Below are 22,206 nucleotides of genomic sequence, written 5' to 3' on the forward strand. Positions count from 1 at the left end.
CATCTGTGGGAACTCTTTTATAATGCATACAATTTTGGAAGATAACAACCAGAGCATCTACCATGTCTGTACTCACCTACTTCCAAAACTTGGGGTGCAGGCTATCATTTTCTCAGAATTAATTACTTGTCAATCCTCTTCATCTTCCCAATACTGTTTTTCAAAATGAATACCATTTCCTTTCAATTATTTTTCTCTAGGTCTGTTTCCACTGTTTCAGGGAGACATTTTGCATTTTCTTCTCTGAAGAAAACAGACGTAAAATACATGTTTAATTTTTCTCCCTATAACTTGTTCCCTGATTCTATAACAAACCACTAATCTTGTCATCAGGCGTGTTTGCAGCTCTTATATCCCATTTCTTTTCTTTCCAATTTCTTTTCACCTGGAGCGACATAAGCCCCAGATTTTGGAGCTTGAGTAACAGGAGAAATCACTGTGGTCCATTTGTGTGGTGATCACCCCAGAGCTGAACAGAGTGCAGGCAGGGAGGGGCCAGGAAACAGACATAAATAAAAGGAGGCAACAATTATAGGAGACCCTGAAGGGAAATTCACTCTTATTTCTTTACTTCAGTTCTGTGTACTGGTGGCAGGTGAGATACCCTGAGTTCATTCAGAACCTGGACCAAAGGACCGTAGGTGGCTCAGCTGTATAGTGTAGGCAGAGCTAAGCCCTTAGTTTAGGGGGAATCTATATTTAGGGGAGAAGATGAATGTTTCATGAAGAAGTGATTCCACTTTGGTGCATTATCTATGGGTTGCCAGAGTCATGAATATCACTGAGAAAATCCGGAGGGGAATAATGTACAGCTTGAGGTCATGGACCATAGCAGGCCCAATGAAACGGGTATAAAAAGGGACAAGGACCTCAGCTTGAGAAGCAGGATCTTAAACGTAGATAGCTCCAAATTACTTTAGCTGCCACTTGCCAGTGGGCACAGAAACAGGACACAGCGCAGAGGAAGGGTCTCGGATTCCTCAAACACTGTGATAGGCTCTGAGGAAGGAGAGTCCCATAAATCTGCTGGAAGAGCTCAGCAGGTTGAGCAGCGTCTGTGGGATGAAAGGAATTGTCATCATTCCAAGTTGAGATCCTGTATCAGTTTCCGAGCTGAAAGGAGGACAATGCATTTCCTCCCACGGATGCTGCTTGACCAGCTGAGTTCCCCCAGCGGATTACTTGTTGCTTCATTCACCAGCATCTGTACTTTGTGTCTGCTGCGTAAGCTGATGGTCTGAAATTCAACAGGGCTGGGGTCACTGTCTTTGTTGTCTGGGAGAATTTAGCCTGGTAGGGGGTGGGAAACTGAGCATAGATCAAGTTGAAGTTCAGTTGATTGTCATTCAACCATACACATGTATACTGCCAAACAAAACAAGGTGCACAACACCGTACATGTCTATAACTCACACACGTAACACACAAAGTAATATTACCACAAATAAATTAACAAATAATGAAGTGTATTTACAACTCAAGTTAAAAAAGCAAACAGTATAGCGCGACTGGTGCTTCATACACATGATGACACCTGGAAAGTGGCAGGGAGTTCAGTAGTTTTACAGCCTGGGGGAAGGAGTGTTTCCCATCCTAATAGTTCCGGTCCTAATGCTGATGATGGGGGGGGGGGGGTGGTGACATTGTTGGCCAGACGAGAGAAATCATTGACAATGCTAAAGGCCCTTTGAGATAAATATCTCTCATGAATGGAAGAGAGACCCAGATTATCCTCTCAGCAGTCCTCACAATCCTTTGTAGGGACTTGCGGTCAATGCCTAGCAATTCCTGTACTAGATGTTGATGCAGCTGGTCAGAACCCTCTCAGTGGTGCTCCTGTAAAAATGGTGAGAATGAATGCTTGTTAGAACCTCCTTACAGAGCTGTATTGAGTCCCTCAGCACCTGAACATGCATTTTATCAGGCCCCACAGCTTTACATGAGTTAACCCTGACTAGGGTCTTCCTCACATCAGCTGCAGCCAGACAGCGTGCCTGCTCTTCAGGGTGGAATGGAAGCACATCGTTCTGTGTATCTACCTGAGCGTGAAAGACATTCATTTTATAATTTACACACGAAACAATTACCTCAATTTTCATTTCGCTGTGATAAATCTTTGCTTGTTTCATGATCAGCATCACCTGGGAACCTTCCCAGCACCTTGGGGAAATTCTCCATTTGTGATGTCAAGTCAACACTAAAGAGAAAACAGATTTTGGAGGTTTTCAGATTTTGGAATTTCAGATAAGTGGCATTCAACCTGTAGTTGGTGTTCTTAATATGCAACAGAGCCTTGCAATCATAAGGAACATGTAAAGGATGAACAATTACACAATTAGTTGGAGCCTGCAACTGGATGCACCGCCATCTTGAAGAAGACTCAAAAGTAGAAGAGGTGGAAGTGAACGGCAGAAAATTACTGGGAGAATTTGAAAGGCAGAGGAATAGGCAACTGCAGTCAAGTAAATCGGTCGAGGAATATAGAGTTGTAGTTGAATACTCAACTGTTTTTGGAACTCTATATTCCAAAAACAGTTATTAGATATCCTTGATAAGTAAAGTTAATTAAGAAGAAACATTATACAGGTATATTAGGAGCAAAAGGGTAGCTTGGGGAAAGATTGGATTATGGATATGAAGGGGTATTTCTTCAATGGATAAGGACAAAATGGGTATCTTGGGGAACAAAGGGTAACTATTCCATGTGTAGAGCTCAGGGGTGTTGGCTAAGTAGTATATATTCACCCAGGGGAAGGATGTGAAGATGGTGAGGAATACATTCAATATCTGAACCATGTAACCCTTAAGAAATGGAGGTAGTAAATACATAAAGATAAATATATCCCTGGGTCCAGTTGTGATCAATTACAGAAAGCAATGGGAAATAAGAGAAGCGATTGCTGGGGCCTTGAATGAGATTTTGGCATCTTCATTTGCCAAAGGTAAGGTAGCAGAAGTCTGGAGGAAAGCAAATGATGTTCCTTCATTTAAAACAGGAAGTGAGGGAGGGGGTAAATCACATAATTATAGGCAAGAAACGCCTTGCGTCAGTGGTACGGAAAGTATTGGGAAAAAAATTCTATCAGATAGGATTTAGGTTCATTTGGAAAGACAGGGACTGATTAGGGGAAGCCAGCATAACTTTATGGGGGATGGGGTGGGGAATACCTACTTCAATAATTTGACTAAGTTTTTTGAGGAGATTAAGGAGTAATTAAGGAGATTGATGAAGGCAGTGTAGTAGATGTTAAAGCTATGCTGGCTTCCCCTAATCAGTCCCTGTCTATGTGGACTTCAGTTATGTATTTGATTTAGTTTCACATGCTAGGCTGTTCCAGAAGGTTAAGGCAGAGGGTACTGGCAGAAGGATGATTTTCTGATTGGAAATCTTTCACTTGTGGTGTACCCAGGATTGAAATTGGGATCTTTGCTGTCTGTGAAATGTAAAATTGACTTGGATGCTTATTTAAATTACAAACTTTAATCATCTGTTAATCATCAAACTTTGATCATAAGCTTATTTTAATTTAGAAAGAGTATGCAACAGTCAGTCCTGTCCGAGGATGTAGCTCCTTTTTAATCAATAATTCAGAGAATGTACACTCTCCCAAGTTTTCAAGGGAGTTAAGTTCGGAATGCTCCCTTGTTATGTAAAATTTAGTGTAGCAGAAGATAGAATAAACCTTTGACTTTGCCAGGGAATATAATTTGGTGTTGATAATAAGAAGAAAAAAATGTCAGAAGTTAGTAAATCAATTCCCAATAAAGTTGTAGTTAATTTTAGGCAAATCAAGCATGTTTTGACAGGCTGAAACTTGCACATCTTTCACCTAATGACCATTGCTGCCAGACGTTCTTATATTTATTTTATATTGCTAAATCAAAGACTATTTCCCATTATGTTGATCAATAAGACAGTTAAATGTTTCTGTTTTTAGAACATAGAACTAACAACAGTACAGGACAATATATAGGGCTTTGGTCCGTGATATTATGCAGACCTTTTAACATACTCCAAGATCAAATTAACTGTTCACTTCCACATCGTCCTCCATTTTTATTTCATCTATGTGCCAGATTTTCTCAGATCGAAGTTTGAAACACTTCCAAATGTGTCCTTATCTTTTCATTATAATAGATAAAACCTTCGTTAAGTAACAAATTAAATAAAGTAAAACCCTTCTCCTTAGTAAACTTTTATTAGGTGAATGCTTCCCACCTGGTGGGGACCTGTCATGGTTTCCATCAAATGCAGCCTAGGCTGTTGGGCTCTTATTAGAATGTAGAAAACAGAACATCAAACTATACAGCAAAGGAACAGGCCTCTCAGCCCTCAATATCTGCACCAAACACAATGGCAAAATAAGTGTCTTCCGCCTGTACCTGAACCATATACCTCCACTCCCTGCATATTCACGTGTCAATCTAAAAACCTCCCTCTTAAACACCACAGTCATATCTGCCTCAGCCACCATCCCTGGCACCCTGTTCCAGGAACCAATCCCACTCTTTAACAAAAGTTGCTCTACACACCTCCTTTAAGCTTTTCCCCATCACCTTACATGCATGTGTTCCAGTACTTGACATTCCTACCCTGGGAAAAAGATTCTGACTGTCTCCCCTTTCTATGCCTCTCATTGTTGTATAAACCTCTATCAGAATCATTTAATAGTATACCTGTTAATATTATTCCAATATTAACCAGGACATACACAGTGAGAAAAGGTTTCAAGGACACAACGTTCCTTAATTGCACTCAAAAGGACCTTTTAGACCATACACAGTATACCATAGCAAGCACAAAAATTGAAGGACATTAGTGTTTTTTTTTGGGACTAAGGCTAGTCCGGTGGAAGAAGTGTAGATTTAGCATAGTCAAGGTAGTAACTTTCCCAACTTGAAAAATTCTTTTAGAATGTTAGATTTCCATGGGGAAATTATGCAGGCAGTGGGAAAATTATCCCTCTTGTGCTTCTTGATCTCATGACTGGAGATTCAGTCTCACATGATCTGCCACTCTGATCTGGCCAACACCTTCATTAAACAGGTCCTACACTTGCCATTATTGGGATTGTCCTCCTCCTCACACAAATTTTAAGGTTTATGGTTATGAATATGCTAAGGTTAGGGGTTTATTACTTACGTTTGATGTTGGGGTAGGGTGTCTGGGCCATGGTCAGTGAGGGTGTCTGGGCCATGGTCGGTGGGGGGGGGGGGGAGTGGTAATCCCACTATACATTAAAGAGATAAAAGATACTAGACATGAGAAACTAAATTGCTTATTTTGTTTTTTTCCCCCCCCTGGGCTCATTCAGGATCAAAACAATAACCTATGTTTTGAGGCAGAAGGTGTGGTATGGTTCCTAATGAATAGCTGTGAGTAAAGAGGGAGGTGGGAAACTTCAGACTGCAGCAAAACATGGATGAACTATCCTGAGGTCAGATGGATAGAAAATTGACGATGGAGTTTAATCCAGGGAAATGCAAGGGTATGCAAGTAGAAATATTCATTGAGGCAAGGGAAAGAGCAATAAATGAAAGCATACTGAGAAGTACAACTCACAGAGTGACATTGGAGTGTATATCCACAGACCTTCAAGGGTAACAGGATGGGTCAATGAGGCAGTCAAATGAAGATCATGAGGAAACTTTCCTTTAATATAAGCAAAGGCATGGAATATAAGAACAGGAAGATCATAAAAATGTTACTATAAAAATTTAACTATAGAACTTTCTATAACTTTCAGTTTAAGTGCAATTATGAGGTAGTTAACTTATACAAAAAAAATTCAGGGAACAGCATAAACTGGTATACATTTGCCTTTTTGACCTCACTAAAACATTTCACTCTGCCGGTCAGAGGGGAATGTGGAAAATCATCCTAAAATGGCAGACTTTCATCCTCATTTTCAGTCTGGCACATGATGATGAGCAAGTCATGGTAGTCACCAATAATAGTGCAATCTCAGTGCAAATTGATGGAATCATAACATTGTACTGCGCAGAAATGAGCCCTGTGGTAAAATTCATCCATACTGACCATTCTACCTACATATGCTAATATCATTTGCCAACATTAGAACTATTTCCCTCTACAGCTTTCCTATCTGAAGTACTTGTCCAAGTGCCCTTTAAACATTGCGTTTGTATCTGCCTCCATCACTTCCTCTGGTAGCTCGTTCCAGTTAACCACCACCCACTGTTTGAAAAACTTACCCCTCAGATTTATCTACATTTCACCTTAACCCTATGACCTTTGGTTTTAGGTTTACCACCAGGGAAAAAAAGACTCTCAGTATCTATCCTATCTGCAGCCCTCAAAATGTTTAAACCTCTGTAAGGTCACCCCTCAGGCCTCCAGCATTTCACTGTGAATAAACACAGCCTACCCAATCTCTCCTGAAAGGCAGGGACACAAGAGAGTGCAGATGCTGAAACCTCAAGCCAAAGAAAGAGCTGATGGAGGATTTCAGCAAGTTAGGGAAAATCTGTAGTCAGCATTTTGGGTTGAGACCCTTTACTTGGGAGGTGTAAGTAAGACTGTCTGACTACTGAATTCCTCCGAAAGTTTGTTATTTTTCGTTCCTTGTAAGTAAAGTCCTCCATTCCAGGCAACATCTCAGTGAACCTCTTCTGTACTTTTTTAAAAGCTTCATGTAGAGTGAATCAAAACTGTACAACTGCATCATGAAGTCCCAGCTCTTATATTCAATGCCTCAGTCTATGAAGGCAAGCATGACAAATGCCTTCTTCACTACCTTATCCACTTGTGTTACCATTATCAGGGAGCTATGAACTTGCGTCCCAAGTTCCCTCTGTATTTAACCACTGTCAAGGACTTTGCCATTTACTCTTTATATCCTGTTAGTGTTTTAAGTCCCAAAATGCATTACCTCACATTTGTCTGGATTAATTTTTCATCAGCCATTGCTCTGACCAACTTTCCAACTGATCTATGTTCTTCCATTTAGTTTCAGAGCCTCTTTTTATAGTTACCACTCCAACAATGTTTGTGATTTCAGCAAACTTACTGATCAGTTCACATACATTCTCATCCGAGCTATTTATATATATGATAAGTCCCAGCATCAGACTCTGCAGTACACCATTGGTTATAGACTTCCAGTAAGGAAAGCAAACTTCCACCACTCCCCTCTGCCACCTAACACCAAGCCAATTTTGGATCCAGTTTGCCAATGCACCTCAAACCCCAGAAGTCCTAACTTTGTGGACCAGCCTACCATGATGGTCTTTGTCAAAAGTGTTGCAAACGTCCATATATACCATATCTACCAGAGTGCCTTCATCGATTTTCTTAATTAACTCCTCCAAAAACTCAGTCACATTTGTGAGACAGGATTGATATCAAGCCTCAACACTTTTTCCTGCCTTTATTACTACAATGCTGAAAGCCTGATTGCAGAAATAAGCTAACCTACAGGACAAATGGCAAACTATGCAACTGTACTTTGCCTCCACTCCAAAACTAAGGTCACTCCAACTTGATCTGTAGAATGCAGATGGCACTTGCACATACACTCAATTGGAGGTTGGACTCCAAGTCATCGTCAATAAGAGAATGGGTACTAGATAAAACATGTTGAGTCTTCAATCAATCTGCCTCCACCAAACAACCTTCCCATTTGACAAAATATGGACTGTTTTTTGGTTTCTCCAGAGTGATCTTTCAATAACCCAATTGAGGAAATGGATGTATGAAGATCAGGGTCATGTGATCCCTACTTATGAAAGGTCTCAGAGCACCGGAAGAATATCATCAATTGTCTTTCTGTGAAATCCTCCAAAATCTCTAATAAGATAAGCAACCTGCATCAGCATCCTCTCCCAGGCCATCATTCCCAATGCTGAAGTCTTCATTACTCTCACCATTCGGCAGGCTACTCCACCCACATATCTAACATCAGCATCCTAAAACATAATATCCATTCTGAGCCCTAAGAGCTCATGGCACAACATTAAATGGACTGAAATATTCTCAAAATCTCCTTGAAACATCTCCAGTGCTTCCTGAGAATCACTGTCCTACAATAGCTCAAAATGATGAAGCAGCATTTGAAATGACAGAAAGAACTTTGGGTCTATTCGTCAGGAGAACAAAGAAACCCAGCATAAATAGTGGAACTATCATTTCAGTGTATAGCCACCCATCCCATTGACTACCCATCTGTGACAGGGTCTGTGGATTTCATATTGGTCTCATAAGTCACACCGGAACCCACCAAATGGAATTGTATTGAACATTCTTAAACCTGAGGGTTTCCCAGAAGAGGAAGCGAAGAAAATACTGGCCATCAGCCAGAGTTTTCAACCATCAATCTCCAAGCATAAATTTAAATCCCACCATGGCAGCTGAGGAATTCAAGTAATAAAATAATTCTGCAAATCCAACCTCGGTAATGGCAAACATAACATTGAGGGATTTTAGGAAAATCCCTTCAGATTCATGACTATCCTTGCCTGGTCTATCCAGATCTACCAGAGAGTTTGGTTCTAAACATTTTCTACAATTCAGCAGCAATTAACCTCTAACTTACTCTAATATCAGTCTAATCCTTTCCTCCCACATAGCCCCCCATTTTTTCTTTCATCCATGTGCATCTTAAATGTTCCTAATATACTGTACTTTCCTCTACCACACACCTGGCAGTGTAGAGGCAGATACAGTACCCACCACTCTTTGTGTAAAATATCTTATCTCTGACATACCCCTTATACTTTTCTTCAATCATCTTAAAATGATGCCCCTTGTATTAGCCATATGCCCCTGAGGAATATCCCTGGCTGTTCACTCTATCTATGCTGCTTATCATCGTATATATTTTTATCAAGTCACCTCTCATCCTCCACTCCAGTGAGAAAAGCCCGAGCTTGTTCAATCTATCCTTATAAAACATGCATTCTAATCCAGGCAGCATCCTGTTAAATCTCCACTGCATCCTCTCTAAAGCTTTCACATCCTTCCTTTAATGAGGAGATACCCTAAATGTGGTCTAGCCAGAGTTTTATAGAGCTGCAACATTACCCCGCAGCTCTTGAACTTATTCCCTTGATTAATGAAGGCCAACACATCATATACCTTCTCAACCACCCTGTCAACTTGCTCTGCATCTTTAGGGGATCTATGGTACCCCAGGTTCCTCCATTTCTCAATACTGCTCAGAACCCTGTATTCTGTCTTCAAGTTCGACCTTCCAAAGTGCATCACTGTAGACTTTACCAGACTGAACTCTATCTGCCACATCTCATCCAGTTCTGCATCCTATCGACGTGCTGTTGTAACCTATGACAACCAGTACTTGAAAAATGTAGCTATGACTAAGATAGGACAGGTCACAGTTCTTTTCTTTGTAAATGATGAGGTTGGGAGGAGACTTTATTCATAGAATTTTCTAGAGTCATGAGGGTCCTGTTAATTGGTACTTGGTTTCTTATTGTTGTATGTACAGAGATATAATGAAAAGCTGTCTTTTGCATGATAACTCCAAGCATAAATACATCAAAGTTGCACAAAAGGAAAAGCAGTAACAGAGTGCAAAATATAGTGTTACAGTTACAGAGAAAGTGTGGTGCAGGGGCATGAAGAGGTAGATTGAGAGATGAAAAGTTGATGCTTCTCAAACAAGAGGCCCGTTCAAAAGTCTTATGACAGCAGGATAGAAATGTCCTTGAGTCTGGTGATGCCCATTCTCAGGCTGTTGTATCTACTGCCCAATGGGACAAGGTAGGCGGGAGAAAGACTGGTGTGGGAGGGGGTTCTTGGACATACAAGACCTACTTCCCTGAGTGAGAGCAAAAACCAGATACAGTACAGTGCAAAAGTCTAAGGCACATATATACAGTTAGGGTGCCCAAGACTTCTGCACAGTACTGTATATCTCAACATGGAGCGGACAGCAAGTTTGAAAATCTCGCAGTAACAAAGGATAAAGCAAGAGAAAGTCTGCGGATGCTGGAAATCCAAGCAACACACACAAAATGCTGGAGGAACTCAGCAGGCCAGACAGCATCTATGGAAAAAAAGTACAGTTGACGTTTTGGGACGAGACCCTTCAGCAGGACTCCAGACCTGCCAAAGGTCTCGGTAATAAAGGGTGTTGAGGATGGCAAGGGTGGAGAGCCGCAGGAGGGGTGTGGGACAGGTGGCACAGAAAGACTGCTGGGGTGGGAGATAGCATGGGTGCAGACACACCCAGCCCTGAGACACCAGGCAAGGTCATTTGATTTCAAACAATTGGATCATTATAGTATGTCTCACTGGTGCTTCCCTCTCCCTTCCCCTTTTTCCAACCATGATTCCCCTCTCCCACCCACAGTCCACAATAGGGACCCATATCAGAGTCAGGTTTATCATCACTCACATATGTCATGAAATTTGTTTTTTTGCAGCAGCAGTACAGTGCCATACATAATACCACTACAGAACCGTGCAAAAGTATTAGGCACGCTGACCATATATGCGCTTAAGACTTTTACACAGCACTGCAGATTTTAATATCTGGTCAAAGGATTAGAGGCTAGATTTGGAACCTTTTTTCACCTAAATGATCAAAGCAATTTGCAAGTCACTGTCTGTAAAGAGCAGAAACCTTCAACACATACGAAACATACTTGGCTAAATGATGGCCAAGTTATGATTTCAGGGCTGTGGGCCTAGTGCAGAAAGGTGGTGTTACAATGGATGTTTTTTCTTCAACTCAGCATAATCCTTACAGGCTGAAGGGCTTCCTTCTGTCTTCTACAATTCTATGATATCGCAGTAACTTGCACGGGAACAGCGATACATCCGAAAATTCAATTTTAACTCCAGGCCTTGCTTAAGTGAGCAATGTAAATCAGCAACTCACCCACTTCAACAGAGTTAACCATATTTCATAAAATTGTATTGAGCAAGAGAGTCATTGAGTCATTCAACTGGCCAGCAACTCTCCTATTTTGGGTGGGAAGCAGGGAGAACTGCATGGCTGGGAGGGACTCTGCCATCAGCAGTGAAGAAACAGGATCATCCCACAAGAGTTTCTGTGACTGAGACCTGCAGCAACATCATGTCAGGGGAAGGTTAAAACTCTGATGTCCTGCCCAGAGGATTACTTCTGCTAATTGCTTCCAATTAGTGAGTAATTTCAACTTGTGATTTATTTCCTGTTATTTATTCAAATTAAACAGACCAAATAATATTTGATAGCTACTTTAAACTCAAATGTTGTCAGGAGTTTTGTCTTAAACTTGGAATAACTTCAAGCAATATGCCCCACAGTCCAGTAACTGTTGTCTGCTCTCTGTTCCCCCAAAAGGACGAACATAAGGAAAATGGCACTTTTAAAGGTTGTGGGGTGGGGAGGTGCAAATGCCTGGTCTGTACTTTCAGTCCAGTAAGCCTCCAAATAATAGGCCTAATTAGTCAATCTGTGCTGATGTATTGGAACTGAGCTAAGTGGAAAATGTGATCTTACTGTGTTCATGCCAAGTTTCATCACTGCTAGCACTGGTAATATATACACAATGCATGTAATGGCTCAACAATAGCATACATAAGAACAAACCCTCGCAGCAAAATCAGGAAAAATGATCCAGTTTGATTCAGGCCATCGTGTAGCTCAAATGACTCAATAGTAAAGTAGTAAACTTAATGCAGAAAACATCCTTCTACATTTCATGGAAAGAACACTAAGTAGTAATGGAAAAGTTAAGAAAGTCAGCCAAAGGTTGCCAAATCTGAGTTTTTATTAAAGAACCTTAGAGTTTTGGAACACAAGACAAAGGGTAGGAATCATTCAGCAGGTCCAGCAGCATCTGTGGAAATGTTTCAGGACAGTGACCCTTTGTCATAACTAGGGATGAGAGAAAACAGAGAGGGTGGGGATGAGATGGATAGGACAAAAGAGAGGCCACGGTTGCCATGGGGATGTGTTGTAGAGGTGATTGGATTAATGGGAATAAGAACACAAACAAAGGACCCTGAAAAAAAGATGTTAAGTGCAGGGTTGTGGGATATGGCGAGACTGTGGTGAGACTGTGCTAACAGAGAAGGAAAATCTGATGCAATATTACAAATGGACACTTGTATAATGGACAGTTCTGATAAAGAGACAATAAAGTTGTTGAATTTTATATCAAATACAGAAAACTATAACGTGCTTAGATAGAAAATAAGGTGTTGTTCTTCAAACTTACATTAGGCCTCATTATTACTTTGTTAGAGGCTACAGACATGTGGGTCAGTGTGGATGTAAAAGAGAGGATTAAAGTGACAGACAACAGTGAGTCACCCCAGTGGATTGATGCAGATGTTCTGCAGAACCAATCTGCAATTCATTTCACCAGTGTAAAGGAGACCACGTTTTTTTTTAAACACTGAATCCAGTACATTAGACTGGAAGAAGTGCAAATGAATCACTGCTTCACCTGAAAGGACTAATTGGGTCCCCAAATGTAATAAGAGTAGAGGTGTGCCTCTTCTGTGCTTGCATAGGAAAGTGGTGTTAAAAGGGGAGTGGGTAAGGAAGATCATAGAGTGGACCATTTAGGATTGGTCCCAACAAAATGCTGAATGGGAGAAGAGGGGTAGATATGTCTGATGCAGACATCCTCCTAGAAGTCGGTAGAAATTGTGAAGGACAACTTTTTGAATGTGGAGACTGGTAAGTATCTGGGGAACTCTATTCAGGGGAGGAGAGCAAAAGTGCAGGGAAAATATGAGACATGATCAAAGATTGTTTAGATGTCTGTAGGCATCTTGAAGAGTCAATATAGAGTGAGAGGAGGAGGGTGCAGGGGGTGCTTTGTTAATGATCTCAGGGAATGCTTGGTTAAAGGGTCTAGGTAGCTCTAGTGGCTCGGCCCGAGGAAACCGAGGTTTCACATGTATTAGGAATTTGCCGTGGTGTGATGGCACGACATGCAACAAAAATACAACATTTAACAATTACAAAGAATAGAGAATTATATAAAATTCAAGTTAGAGGTGCGGATATGGAATAAATCTTCATAAATACATACAGTGCCCATAAAAAGTATTCACCCCCTTTGCAAGTTTTCATGTTTTATTGTTTTACATTGAATCACAGTGGATTTATTTGGCTTTTTTGACACTGATCAACAGGAAAGACTTTCGTGTCAAGGTGAAAACAAATTTCTACAAATTGGTCAAAATTTATTACAATTATTAAACACAAAATAATTGATTGCATAAGAATTCACCCTCTTCAAGTCAATGCTTAGTAGATGCACATTTGGCAGCAATTACAAACTTGAGTCTGTGTGGATAGGTCTCTATCAGCATTGCACATCTGGACACTGCACTTTTTCCCCATTCTTTACAAAACTGCTCAAGCTCTGTCAGATTGCATGAGGATTATGAGTGAACGGCCCTTTTCAAGTCCAGCCACAAAATCTCAATTCGTTTGTGGTCTGGACTCCGACTTGACCACTCCAGGCCAATAACATTTATTCTTTTTGAGCCATTACTGTGTAATTTTGGCTTTATGCTTGGGGTCATTGTCTTGCTGGAAAACAAATCTTCTCCCAAGTCGCAATTCTCTTGCAGAGTGCATCAGGTTTTTCTCCAGGATTTGCCCGTATTTTGCTGCATTAATGTTATCCTCTACCTTCACAAACCTTCCAGGGCCTGCTGTAGTGAAGCATCTCCACAGCATGATGCAGCCACCACCATGCTTCATGGTAGGGATGGTGTATTTTTGACGTTGTGTGGTGTTTGGCTTACACCAAACATATTGTTTAGTCTGGTGGCCAAAAAGCTCAATTTTGGTTTTATCAGACCATAGAACCTTTTTCCAGCTGACTTCAGAATCTCTCACATGCCTTCTGGAAAACTCCAGCTGAGATTTCATTGGAGTTTTTTTTTCAATTCTGGCTTTCTCTTTGCTACTCTCCCATAAAGTTGTGACAGGTGAAGTACCCAGGCAACAGTTGTTGTATGTGCAGTCTCTCCCATCTCAGCCACTGAAGCTTGTAACTCCGCCAGAGTTGTCATAGGTCTCTTGGTGGCCTCCCTCGCTAGTCACTTGCACAATCACTCAGTTTTTGAGGACAGCCTGCTGTAGGCAGATTTACAGCTGTGCCATATTCTTTCCATTTCTTGATGATTGACTTAACTGTACACCAAGGGATATTCAGCGACTTGGAAATTTTCTTGTATCCAACTCCTGACTTGCGCTTTTCAATAATCTTTTTGCATAGTTGCTTGGAGTGTTCTTTTGTCTTCATAGTGCAATTTTTACCAGGATACTGACTCAGCAGCAGCTGTACCTTCCAGATACAGGTGTATTTTTAATACAATTAATTGAAACACCTTGACTGCACACAGGTCTCCAAAAACAGATCTCCATTTAACTAATGGTCTGACTTCTAAAACCAATTGGCTGCACTAGTGATGACTTGGTCTGTCATATTAAAGGGGGTGAATACATACACAATCAATTATTTTGCGTTTTATATTTGTAATCAATTTAGATCACTTTGTCGAGATCTGTTTTCACTTTGACACAAAGGAGTTGTTTTCTGTTGATCAGTGTCAAAAAAAAGCCAAGTTAAATCTCCTGTGGTTCAATGTTGTAAAACAATAAAACATGAAAACTGCCAAGGGGGGTGACTACTTTTTATAGGCACCATAAATACCAACATGGATTTATAAAGAGGCAGCATTGTAGAAAGTAGTTTAGTGTTTACAGTGCAGTGAAGTGACTGAGGTAGTAAAGGGAGGTGTGTGTGGGGGGGGGGAGCTTGCTAGAATGATTGATCAGATTAAATGCTGAAGGAAGAAACTTGTAATGATGGCATGAATTTTTTGTTTTAATAGCTTGACAGTATTATTTAATTATCTTTTGCCCATTATGCCACTGGCATTTAGAGCAACAATGAACGTCTTCCATCTCTGGTGGTGTTCGGGGCTTCCTTCATCATGTCAGTAGCTTCCTCTTGGTTTTCACTTTTGTCAGCCACGCAGGTCCCAGATGGAGACTCGGGATTACCATCACACTCAGATGTAGAAGGAATCTTCATTGCTGTTTCTGTAACAATTTTGTTTTACCAGTCAGGTTGACAGCCCTGAACTAAACAGCCAAATCTGAAGGACCTTTATTCTGGCCTCTGCCCTTTGACCTGTTTGACATGGGCGATCCTACCACGAGTCAAAGCATAAAGCCCTGACCCCAGCCAACATAGCTATCTGGATCACTGAGGAACAAAAGTCTTCAAACCCTAAACAAGGTTGTGGTCCTCTTGGAGGAGTATTATCTAACATCCATGGTCAACCCTGGACAACTGAGGCCCACAATTTTACAGTGCTTTCCAGAAAGGAGCTTTTGGAAAAGGCACTTTGCTGGGTGGGTAGTAGATTTGGAGCAAAGACCCAAGGGATGGGTAGAAAAGTAAAAACAACCCACTTCTGCCTGTCCACTGCCAATAGTTCTCAAAAAAAGACAATCGCAGCCTTTTCACACAATTGCATTCACACTCACCCTCCTTAAACCCAAATTTGCAAATTATCAAACTTGATGTGCTTTGCCATTGCTAGGACTTATTAATTTGATTATGAATTTTCTTTAAAGTGCCATCACAGTACTTTATTCTCCCACTTCACCAAGTTCCCCCACTTGAATGAATTCCAGCGTCTGCACTTTGTTGAAACACACACAGTGTCAGGGCCTTGGTTTACAAAGGGTAAATGCATTGGAGGCAGCTTGGAGAAGGATCACTGTTTGCTGGATAAGGAGGTCGATCTGGGAGGAATATTTGGGCGTACTGGTGATACGTTCATTGGAGTTTAGAACAATGAGATGTTCCCGATGAAGGGCCTCGGCCTGAAACGGGGACTGTTTCCATAGATGCTGCCTGACCTGCTGAGTTCCTCCAGCATTTTGTGTGTGTGTTGCTTGGACTTCCATCTCTGCAGGTCTTCTCCTTTCTGTGAGAGGTTATTTATTGAAGGATCTCGAGGAGATAGGTATTAGAAGAATATATACCTGTGGGGGAATCTAGAACTAGGGGCATAGTTTCACACAATGGCTTAATACAGTGACAAAGGGAAGTTTCTTCTCTCATTGGCTTATCAATATTTGGAACTTTTTTTCGTTGGAGAGTTATGAGTTATGTAGGGCTGAGAGAGACTTTTAGTCCATAGTCAAGGGTTATGTTCATTGGGCATGAAAGAGGAAATTAGACCAAGATTAGATCTTACTTAATGGCAGAGCTAGCTCAAGATGCCACTTGCCATCTCCTGTTCTTATCCCTCTTTTTATTTTTATTTGCATACTTACTTACTGCTCATTACACTGCTGCCATTCAGGGCATCAATGAATTCTTCATCACTGTTTTCAGAACTTTTTTTGACCAGTCAGGGTCGTTAGCCCCGAGTCAAACCCCTGGAGGATTACTGGCCTCTAGTCTTTGACCTTTTTGACGTGGATGACCCTACCAAGAGTCAAAGCACAAAGCCCTGACTCCAGCCAACAAAGCTCTCTGGATCATTGAAGCACACAAGACTCCAAACCCTATGCCAAGGTTGTGGTCCTCTTGGAGGCTTATTTGCATAGAAAGAAGGTAATTCAAGCACCATTGGGGCTTGATTACATATTTAAGTAACTAGGAACCAGACTTCATCAGATAATTTATTTAAAATTTTCTTCTTCACCTTCATTTGTAAACACACAGTACAACACTTACATTTTCCCAAAGTCGTCCATGCTGTGAATCATTTTATCCAGTAAGCCAAACAGATCAGCTGACCTCACCTCCAAGCACTTGTTGAGAGGATTCTATCAATAATGTTTTCTTTTACAAATTCCTTTTCATTGTTTCTGCCCAAATGTCAGTCACAAGCCTCCCTTACAAAGGAGTTGGCTCAATTAACCGTCTCTGTATCAGTCCCTTTGCACCAGTTGCCCCTTGACTGGAATTTGAATGCATTAAATAACAAAGCTTCAGGCCTCAGCTGTTTTCTGCACCCTCTGGAGCGGCATCATGTTCCGTACTTTATACTGTGCTTCGATCATTTGTATCATCCAGCACAGGAGGTGGGCGCTGACTGCAAAGTGACGCTTGCAAGAGAAGAAGCACTGAGCTGTTAAATTTGGAGTGCAAACTGATTTGCTCTGTGTTCTCCACACAACAGAAGAACTCAGCCAGTGGAGCTAGAGAGAGTTAAAACAAAGAGGAGAGAATGCAGGTTGCCCTGGACAAACATGTTCCTTGCTCCACTCCTTCCCTCCGACTTTTAATACTAGCTATCTCCCTTCTACTTGTCAACCCATATGAAGGGCTTGCCTGAAACATTGAATGGTCGTTGCTCTCCATGGATATTGCCTGACACAGAGTTCCTCCAGCTTTTTGTACATTGCTCCAGATTGGAGCATCTGCAGGCTCTTGTGTCTCCTCGGGTATGCGAAAGACAGTGCCTGACCTCAGTCTCAGAATCACAATGTGCTTATTTCACCTGGTTAATCACTTATTCATTGTCACAGTTCTGAGGCACAGTGTAAGTCTTTGTCTTGGATGCCATCCATACAGATTATCTCACTCCAACACTATGCTGTGGCAGTACAAGGGAAAACAATAACAGAATGCAGGATAAAGTGTCATAGTTCCAGAGAAAGAGCAGTTCAGACAGACAAGAAGGAGCAAGGCCATAATGTGGTAGAGTATGAGGACAAGAGTGCATCCTATCATACCAAGGAACTGTTCAGTAGTCTTACAGCTGGGGGATAGTAACTGTTCTTAAGACTGGTGCTACATCCTTACAGGCTTTTGTATCTTCTGTCCAAGGGGAGAAGAGAGAATGTTTGAGTGGTTGTCTGCTTTGCTGAGGTAGGAAGAACTGTAGGCAGAGTTCATGGGAGGAGGGGTGGTGGGGGCAGTTGTGTTGTGCTGAGCTGTGAGCATACTCTCTGCATTTTTTTGCTGTCTCAGGCAGAGCAGTTGCTATACCAAGTTGCTATGCATCTGGATAGGATGCTGTCTATGCTGTCAATGAAAACGGCTGAGGTTCAAAGGGGATATCCCAGGTTTCATTAGCTTTCAACATCTACATGCTGGGACCAGGGGAGGATACTGGTGATGTTCACTCTTAGGAATTTGAAGGACAAGGATTTCTCTAATATTGAAATAGCCAAATATTTTCCTTTTCTATGACTTTAATATTGTCTTTGGTCCCTTACCTGTGCTTCAGCAAAATACTGAGACACAGAAAGTTTGCATAGAGCGCACTTATGTTGAAAGGCACAGGCAGTCTTTTGCAGTGTTCCATTGTGTGTGTCTATAATTACTTCACTCGATTTTTAGGACCAATGCAACTCAGGATCTTTTGACTTCTCTCATTAAAAACAAACTAAATCTTGCAGACAATATACAAATTACAATGAAGTCAGACATCTTTCTCAGCCCATGCAATGATAACACTGCACAATTCCATGGCAGATAGCAATGTCATGGAATGATGGATTTGTACAGCACAGAAATAGCCCCGTCAGCCCATCATGTCCATTTCAGTCTTTCTGCCCATCTATACTAACCTCATTTGCTTTTTAGTCCGTATCCTTCTATGGCTGTCCTATTTAACTGTTTGTCTAAATATATCTTAAATGTAATTTTTTTCTGATTCCAACACCTCTTCTGGCAGCACATTTCAGATACCAACTCTTCTCTGTGTAAAATAAAAAGATCCACACCAATTCCTTTTAAAACTCCTCCTTCTCAGCTTAAACCTATGCCTTCTTCTAACTTCTTTTACACACACACACACACACACACACACATAAACATATGTATGTATGTATAGGCAACCATAAGAAAAAGGAGGCCCATGAGGTCTCTTCCATCATTTCATCATGCTGTTCCATCGACAATCTATAAACCTCTGCCTTAAATAAATCCAGTGACCTGTTCTCCACAGCCACCTGTATATTTATGTGTGTGAATATATATATTCAAGCTTTGAAGGCCGACACCAGGAACCATCTGGGCTCCGCGACGTGGGGATCCGGGGTTCAGGCCCCAGTGGTGGCAGCCCAGTAGGGATCTTAGGCTGGACCCCTCACGCTTACACTACATCTACCCATAAATGAGGGTGGGATGAACACAAAGACATCGGACATCGCCCAGATTATCAAGATCCACGCCAATGGTTAGAGAACTGATACCATCTGGTGAGAAATTCACTACCGGAACAAACAATAAATTGATTAGACTGGACAACGTGGAATTATTGGAATGGTGCTTCAACAGCAACCCATATGAGAGAGGATACATCAAGCACATGTGGGGACTCTGGCAACAACGAAGACCGTCATCCACATTCATGGAAGAACAACTGGTTACCCAGCGATCAAACATTGTCAACAGAGGATTGCTTTCATGTCTTGATTTGGACTGGCCACCCAACCAGACATAGTAACACTGGATAAGGAACAGAAGAAAGCAATAGTAATGGATGTAGCAATCCCAATTGACAGTAACATCAGGAAGAAAGAATATGAGAAGCTGGAGAAATACCAGGGCTTGAAAGAGCAGATAGAAAGGGTGTGAAAGTTTAAAGCCAGCGTAATCCCAGGGGATAACTGAACTGCGAGAGTGGCTCCAACAAATCCTGGGAACAACATTTGAGATCTCGGTCCAGAACAGCGCCTACTAACAGCAAGGACACTGTATTGAACCCTCATGCTCCCAGGCCTCTGGTAGAGGACCCTAGATTGAGGGACAAATACACATACACACTACCCATAAGGGGTGAGGAGATAATTATTTATATGTGTATATGTGTGTCTGTATATATCAGGAAAGATCAACCCTCATCCTCCTTTGTTCCAGGAAAAGCAAACCCAACCTATCTGATCTCTCCCCATAACCAAAGTCCACCAATCCAGATGACTTCCTGGTGCTTTGTACTCTCACATCCTTCATCTCGTGTGGTGTCCAAAAATGCACATAATACCAGTCGTATAAGGATATTGTCCTGCTGTGGGTAAATACGTAAAACACCATGGACTTGGTGAGCTGAGCAGGCTGTTTCTGTGCTATACAACTCTGATTCTGCTTAAGGTTAATTCTAACCAGTAAGTACAATATGTAACTTGTCATGCATGCAATTAAGCACAGGTGACTCAAAGCTAATTTTAAATTGAAGACATTCTAAAGAATGTATCAGGTCTGTTATGCATGACCTCCAAACTTTGAAGACAATTTTGCCTGGAGATAGATAAGAGTCTAAGCTAATGAAGATTTTTCCCTTTGATCCTCACACGCTATCAGAATCAGTGAAGGCTGCAAGGAGTTGGCAACTCATTTACGAAAAAAACACAACGATGACATTGACATATCTATGATAAGAAGAGTGGAAAATATCTAAAAATATTGCAGCTTCATTTACCTATCACAACTTCACACTACTCTCATCATTTGCTATTCAGAAAGTCTTGTGGTACAGCTTACTACATGGTAAATAATAGCTTGCTGATACTCACTGCTGGTTAATATGTGAAGAATGCCTGGTTTATGCAAGATATTTGCAGATCCTTTATATCTGTGAATCTGGAGCCCATCAACTTGCTCATTTCTTTTTCTCTCTCAGATAGACAAATAATTACATGCATTTTTCTTTTACACAGATTTGTTTAAAGGTTATACAACTCAAGAATGTAGAAAGGAAAATCTGAATTTTTGCTCAACATTGGAAATTCTACTAAACTGTACTCCATGGATTACAGAGTGCAGCCAAACATCCAGTCAGGTAAAGTTTGCAAACGGCGCTGGATTGGGTTTGGGGGGCGATGAGGGGTGGTGTGGAGTGGTTAATTTTCACATACACTTGGTCCAAATGACAGTATCTACATAGCAGAGCAATTGCCACATTATACTTAGTCTGCCAGCTCTGAGGAGCCAATTACACCCTACAACACGAAGGCTCCCAAACCAGCTTGGAGAACTTCCTTCACCACTGCTCTGAACTGATTCTATACTTACAGCCAACTTCCAAGGACTTTTTACAACTCATATCCTTAGTATTAATTTCACATGTAGTTTGTTTTCTTTTGCACGTTTGTTCTTTGTCAGTCTTTGTCTGTTTATAACAAAAGAGAAAATTTGCATATCTGGAAATCCAAGCAACGTACACAAAATGCTGGAGGAACTCAGCAGGCCGGGCAGCATCTATGCAAAAGAGTACAGTCGACATTTTAGGCTGAGAATCTTCATCTGGACTGAAGAAGGATCTCAACCTGAAATGTTGACTGCACTCGTTTCCATAGATGCTTTCTGGCATGCTGAGTTCCTCTAGCATTTTGTGAGTGTTGTTTGCCTGTTTATTTATAGTTTTTCATAAAATTATCTTCTATTTCCTTTTTTTTTCCTGTAAATGTCTGCAAAAAAAATCTCAAGGTTGTATATGACAACATATAATTTCTTTAATAATAAATTTACATTGACTTTAAACTTTGAACCCCAATACTGAATGAAGACTAGATACTAAATGATTATTTTAATAGAGTCATAGCATTACAGTGTGTAGCACAGAAATGGGCCTTTCAGCCTGGTTGTTTGTGCCAACCAAGTTGCCTGACTGGAATGATATCAATTGCCTAACAATTATCCCATATCCTCTGCATTACATTTGCTTCCATCAAATAGAAATCAAGTCACTCACACATCACTCCCAAACCTTGTCCTTCTTTTCAAAGTTGCTGGTGAACGCAGCAGGCCAGGCAGCATCGCTAGGAAGAGGTACAGTCGACGTTTCAGGCCCGAGTCCTGACGAAGGGTCTCGGCCTGAAACGTCAACTGTACCTCTTCCTAGAGATGCTGCCTGGTCTGCTGTGTTCACCAGCAACTTTGATGTGTGTTGCTTGAATTTCCAGCATCTGCAGAATTCCTGTTGTTTGCCTTCTTTTCAAAGCAAGCTGATCGTGATCTGAAGACTGATGCACCCTTCATCTCTGTTCTCTTCAATGGACAGTTATGGAGCACAAAGAAATGTAGCAGGATAGTATGTTTCTCCATCTATTCTTAATCTGTCCTTTCAGTCAGATTCAGATATAAACTTGATGGCCACTTTATTAGCTACAGCTGCTCATTCATGCAAATATCTAATCAGCCAATCAATGCATAAAAGCATGCAGACATGGTCAAGAGGTTCATTTGTTGTTCAGAACAAACATCAGAATGGGGAAGAAATGTGACCTA

The 22,206-nt window shown here is 41.2% G+C and overlaps 1 protein-coding gene across 4 annotated transcripts in view; it reads left to right on the forward strand.

Moving 5' to 3' along the window:
- jcada (junctional cadherin 5 associated a) overlaps nucleotides 1-22,206 on the forward strand; it is a 198,197-nt gene that overhangs the window by 100,246 nt on the left and 75,745 nt on the right. For all 4 annotated transcript variants that reach the window (XM_072253917.1, XM_072253915.1, XM_072253919.1 and 1 more), the window contains one exon: nucleotides 20,637-20,758. The gene's annotated coding sequence lies outside the window, so the exon portion shown is untranslated. The remainder of the gene's footprint in view (nucleotides 1-20,636; nucleotides 20,759-22,206) is intronic.

This window comes from Mobula birostris, chromosome 3 (assembly GCF_030028105.1).
Source record: "Mobula birostris isolate sMobBir1 chromosome 3, sMobBir1.hap1, whole genome shotgun sequence".
In the NCBI taxonomy this organism is placed as follows: domain Eukaryota; kingdom Metazoa; phylum Chordata; class Chondrichthyes; order Myliobatiformes; family Myliobatidae; genus Mobula; species Mobula birostris.